The sequence below is a fragment of the Falco naumanni genome, chromosome Z, assembly GCF_017639655.2.
Source record: "Falco naumanni isolate bFalNau1 chromosome Z, bFalNau1.pat, whole genome shotgun sequence".
NCBI lineage: Eukaryota > Metazoa > Chordata > Aves > Falconiformes > Falconidae > Falco > Falco naumanni.
In genome coordinates, this window is record NC_054080.1 from 63,464,343 (window position 1) to 63,470,342 (window position 6,000).

Below are 6,000 nucleotides of genomic sequence, written 5' to 3' on the forward strand. Positions count from 1 at the left end.
AACCTTGATCCTATTTTGAGAATTTTGTTCAGCATATTTGGTTTTGTTAAGCAAGGAGAATGTGCCGTTCAGCTGTGCGGTTATCTGTATTTATTGATTTACAGAGAGTGTCACTGGATGGGGAGTGGGTTAAGAGTGAGTAAAGTGATCACTAAGAGGGTTAATGGGTATTGCTTGTGCTGTGGCTTTAGGATACATGACACCCTGGTGCAGAAGTTAATTCCAAGGCAGAATATTATTATATGAAGTGGTTTTTACTTGGATAGCCCCTTGAGTCTGTAGTGAGCAGTCCAAGGATCAGTGCCAAACTGACACACAGTAAAACACAATCCAGAGGTTTTTTTTACTTGCTGTTCTGACACAAGGATGGTGTAGCAGGAAGATTATATTGCAGGCTGTGAAATACTGCAATGGTGTAGTGATTTGTGCCTAGACAGTGGCACATACTGTGTTCACATCCATGGCACACGGATAGTATATCCAGTTCACAGGTGCTCTATGAACACCTCTAATACGTGGTGGTGCATTCCAGTTGCCACAGCAGGGACATGTTGTTTTCCTTGCCAATAGTGTTGATGAAGCTGGAAGAAATAATCCTTAGCTGCCTAGGACAATAGATGACCTGACTTTTACTCCTGTAGAGTTCCATTCTTTCCCCAAATACATCTTCTCCAACAGAAGAATTTACATGTTCTCCAGATATTCAATAGTGCACTAATTACGTAATCCCTTATCCTTGACCCATTAGGCTGTTCCCATCAGCTGGGGTCATCTCTGAGACCTGCATATCTATTATTTGATCATCTGTGCTGGAGGAAAATATTTTAGAATATGGTGAGAGAGGGAGCATGAAGAGAAATTAATGAAGACATGAAAGCTGTTGGGTAGAACTTTTGGGATTTGGTATCAAGCACAGGAGGACATTTATTGTTGCCATAATATGTTGTTTGGTTTGGTTTGGTTTGGTTTGGTTTTTGTAAGTGGCTTGCATACTTGAACAGGATTGTATCAGGAGAAGCCTACTGAGCAACACTGACTTGTTTCACCCTTCACTATGGGATTCATTAATGGAAAAACTTTGGTACACAAAACATTACAGTAGCCATAAAGCATAACATTTCACTATGTGGAGATGAGCATCTTCTTGCATTTTATTGCCCTTTCAAAAATACACCCTGATTTTAAATTTAACTTACCATTGAAGAGCTTTTCCTATTACAATGGAAATTGTAAGAAAAAGACATTTCTTCTCCTTTATCTTTGAACGTTATGGTTTATATTTGCAGTTAAGGTCCCAAATCTGATTTTTAAAGCCCGTCATACTCGTATAAGAAGTCTAAAGCCTGTACATAATATACGTCAATGAATGAATCATTTGCTTTCCTTTTGCTTGTTTTTTAAAAACAATCAGATCAATCTAAAATTCCTTTGTATGGTCATAGGCTGAGTTAGAGCTAGGAACTTTAAGTCACTTAGGACTAGATCTAATAAGGTAATTCTTAATGGTGTTTTCTTAGTTTGTGGTTGCTGTTCCTTGAAATGGAATCCAGAACTGTGTTAAATACAGGGATCCTCTCTGCGCTTCAGAATCCTGCTAATCAAGCATTCCTTCTGTTTTGAAGTAGGATAAAAGAAAATGCCATAAAGAAGTCATGTGCTGCAAATGAGTAAGGGCAGTGAAGTTTACTAGATGTGTTATGTTTATCACCTCTTGAGAACTAGTTCCCAGAAGTGAAAGTGTTCATAAAGAAAAGAGACCAAAGGTCACTTCCCTCTATAACTTGCTTATCCATACCACATTTCCCATAACTTGGGAGAACATACTGGTTACCCAGATAAAGATAAAAACATGTTTTCTTTTTCTTGATGGTGCCACAGCTTCAAAGAATTTATGATCTGTGGGACTATAAGGGATGGAAGAGAACATGTGCCCAAAGAATTTTAGAACTCACATGGAAAAAGGGATTTCAGGGACCTTCAAGGACCAGCTTAAGTGTTTTACACTAAGCAGACTGTAAAAATATATCAACAACCTTTTGGCGAGGGTTTTGTACTATTTTATATTTAGTTTGGGTAACTAAGAATAACATTACAGTTAAGCCAGTCACTGTAAATTTTGATCAGGGCTTTTGACTAAGTTGATTCAGTTTAGCTCAAATGGAAAGACAAAAGTATGTCTTCGAGTAAAGTGCTTGACTTGAAGGGTGAGCTTAGATAAGCTAAAGAAATTGCAATCATAACTCAGGCAGTCTGAACTGTGCAACAATTTGAATGTGGAGGATATCTGAAATAGAAGTTAAATTTATTTGAAATACCAAGAATTTACATCTGAGGAAGGAAAAGACTTCCAGAAATAATGCCAGACATCAATGAATAGTTACTTAAAGAAGGATTTTATAAATACATGAACACTTAAAGGAATAGAAAAAACCTGAAAGGAGTTAAAAAATACTCATCAGCAAATAGCATTACTTCTTAGAATATAGAGCAGGAATAAAAACTGTTTAAATCAAAGCTGAATAGAATTTGCAGAGTATTAAGAAAGAACTTTACAACCTTGGCTATTAGAGATATGGAAAATTAATAAGGTTCAGGTGAATAATGTGTAGGGGTATGTACTTGGAGGCTGCTGACGGGATTATCTACTGTCAGTCAAGGACTCATCAAATGGAAGCAATAAAGATACATGTTGGAGTATACTAACTGGTCACAGGATGTCTGTGCTTTGACAGTGCGATGTAACTCTGGAAAGGCAAATTGTGACCTGGACTGTGGGTATATTTCCAGTACATGCTCTAGTAAGTCTTTATTTGAAATAATACAGATAGTTGTAATAATCCATTTTTCAAGAAATAAATTTGGGCTAGAGTAAGCACAAAGAAGTAATGCTAAGATGATCAAAATGGATAGAGCCTGCCTTATGGGAAAACAGAAAAAGCTTTGCTTACTCGGTTCAGCAAAACAAATACTGTGGAACTGTTTCCTTGATAGTTCATCAGTGAGGAAATAAAAGATTATGACAGTCTTACATACCCTAGAAGATGCATTAAAAAAAAAAAAAAAAAAAAAAAGTAGGTATGAATTGGCCATTAAGAAATTTAGGATGGAAATGGAAAAGTTATAGCTGTTCCACCAGGGGGATTACTGGAAAAGCTTCGTAAGAAAAGTATTGGACAAAACCACCAACCTACCTGAAAATGAAGTACAGCTGTATGATATGAAGCCTACAGCAGCTGCTGGTGGGACTTGATGCTTTGGAAGGCTTGTTCCAGTCCTGTCTTACTAGACTCCCAGCTGTTTGTGGTTTTTTTTGTTTTGTTTTGTTTTGTTTTGTTTTGTTTTGTTTTGTTTTGTTTTGTTTTGTTTTGTTTTGTTGTTGTTTGTTTAGTTTGGGTTTTTTTGTTTGGTTGGTTTTTTTGTTGCTTTTTTAAATCTTACGCTTTTCAGGGAAAAGGAGATTACCCTTCGTAATTTGCTACCTTGTAACTGAGTGTGTCTGTGCTTAGTTTTGATTTTCCTGTCCCAGGAGAGGCACTGCTTTGTCAGTGCTTAATATGTATATAAAATACAATTTCCCAAGAAGCACAAAAATATATTTTATATCCTTCAGAAGGGATATAAAGGAGATTGATTTTTTTTCCAGTGATGCTGTCATTCAAACATTCTGAACAGCTCTGCATAGTACTTTCTATTTGGTGAAGTTTTAGCTTTCATATGACTCCAGCATCATCTGCTGTTTTACCATTGCCTAAATTAAATCTTTGCATTTTTTTTTATTCCACTGTTATATAGTTTATGATAGTAGCCTGAAATTAATTCCCCTTCTAGAATTACCAATTTCATTTTTTCAGTAGGTTGATAGAAAGCAGTGAAAGTTTCTTTCACTCATTAGTGCTAATGCCTACATGTAACAGGCTTGTTCTCAGGCTGAGATACAAATAAATTATCCATTAAACTGAAAATTGTTTTTAGTGTACAGGATCATTAAATCAGTTTAGCTTTTAAGTATTCTTCTTCTTTTACATAAATGTATGTATGCCTGATATATGTAACCTTGTATACTCCAAATATTAAATACATAAGAAGTAGAATAAACAAGTTGTCTGACTGTTGAAGAAAGCAATGTAATCTATTTTTCACTTTAGAAGACACCCTAGGTTATCTCATTCTTCTTGAGAACAAGTCAAAATAATAATTTTATAAGACCTGTTTAAGTGAATATATATTTGCTTAAATAATGATTTACAGAGATTTTGCAGTTGTATTATTTTTTATTTTCTGTTAATGACATTCTGTACTCTTTTTAGCCTATTACATTGGTGGAATTTATAAACTATAAAACTTGGTATGTAATAAATCAATGGGGAATAAATTAATCTTTAAATTAATTTGGAGTTAGCTTGTTTATGTACATGTTCCAGTTTAAGTTACATGACCAAATGTTCAATTATGTGAAACTTACTTGTCTTGCACTCAGAGGATGGTATCCTCATTCAGATATCCATTTCAGTTGAAGACATAAATAATTTTGAGGTATTTTCTGGCTTTACATTTCAGAAAAATATGTCATTTTTTTATATTCACAGTTTCTGAGTTGAGCACTGATGATACAAACTATCAGAGTGATCGCTTTTATGTCTGACAAATACTATGCTGTGCTTGGTGTTTGCAGTTTGATGGCATAAAAAAAGCAGAGGACTTTGAAGCTTTATTTTTCTAACATGATACTGTATGTAAATACTCTCTTGTAGTCTAAAGAACCTCCTACACTTATGTGGGATTATGCATAATATTTTTGCTATTACTGAAATATTATGCCTATAAATTCTCCTGCCTGATCTCACAGAGATCCAAAATTCTCTTTATCATATAGTCATCTAAAACGTGTAATGTAGTAAGACGCTACAGTAAGCAATGTTTTCACTTTAGTTATTTATCTGTTACCATATGCTATATAAATTTAGTGTTACCTCACTCCTTTTGCCATGGAAACCCTTCTATAATCCTTAGATATGAACTTTGCTTTATCCCAACAAAGGGACCTATTAAAGTGACCATTTTGGTTGCCAAAAATAAGTACTGATGGGCTGAAAGGAAACTCCCTGCTTTAGTGAAGTGATTCAGTGCAGCTATGTGCCTTGCAGCATCAGTGAAGAGTGAGATTCTTTAAAGAGTGATTCTCTGTTCCAGCATGGAGCAGGATGCTGCCAGAGCTGGTGAGTAAGAATGTACACCCATGTAATCATGACTCTGCACTCCCTTTAGGTAGATGATGCAAACTATCAGAGTGGTCGCTTTTATGACCTTTGACATGGTTTAGTCACATCCCCACTTCAGGCTTAAGCCACAGCAGAATTAAGGACAAAGTTATGTGCCCACAGTTTCTGAGCGAGACACTAGGCTTAAACATTTAGACAATTCTGTAGTTCATAACCTGGACATTATAAACTACAGGCACTTTAATAGCTGCTTGGCCTTGGAAAGCAGGTGTTCTGAGTCTTTTTTATGATTTTGATACAAGGGTTGAATTGAGATACCCACACATATGTCTTCAATGCTACTTAAAATGCTCATGTATTTATGATACTGGCAGATATGACATAGCCCTCTGGAGCAGCAGCTGGAGGTCAAGTTCAGTACCTAGAGGCATCTCAGATGGCTCTAGGAGCTTATTTACAGACAGCTGAACAAAGTCCTAATATTCCATTGAAGTGTATTTGAGATGCTCCAAAAGAAGCTGTTCTTATGTGCCCAAGTATTTCAGTTTTCAGGGAAGATGAGTAGGAAAGGAAAGTAAAAGAAAACATTTTGGGCATCAGCTCCTGTATCTGGATGATACACAAAATGACTCTGCACATCTCTGAAAGTGACATTTATGCTTCTACCATATCAAGGGAATTTCGGTGCAAACTGTGCCTTTGCTTTTGAGCTTTCCTAACGGCAGTTAAGCAGTAAAGTTATTGATGGCTTCTTCTCATCCGTCCTGCTTCAGCTATGTCA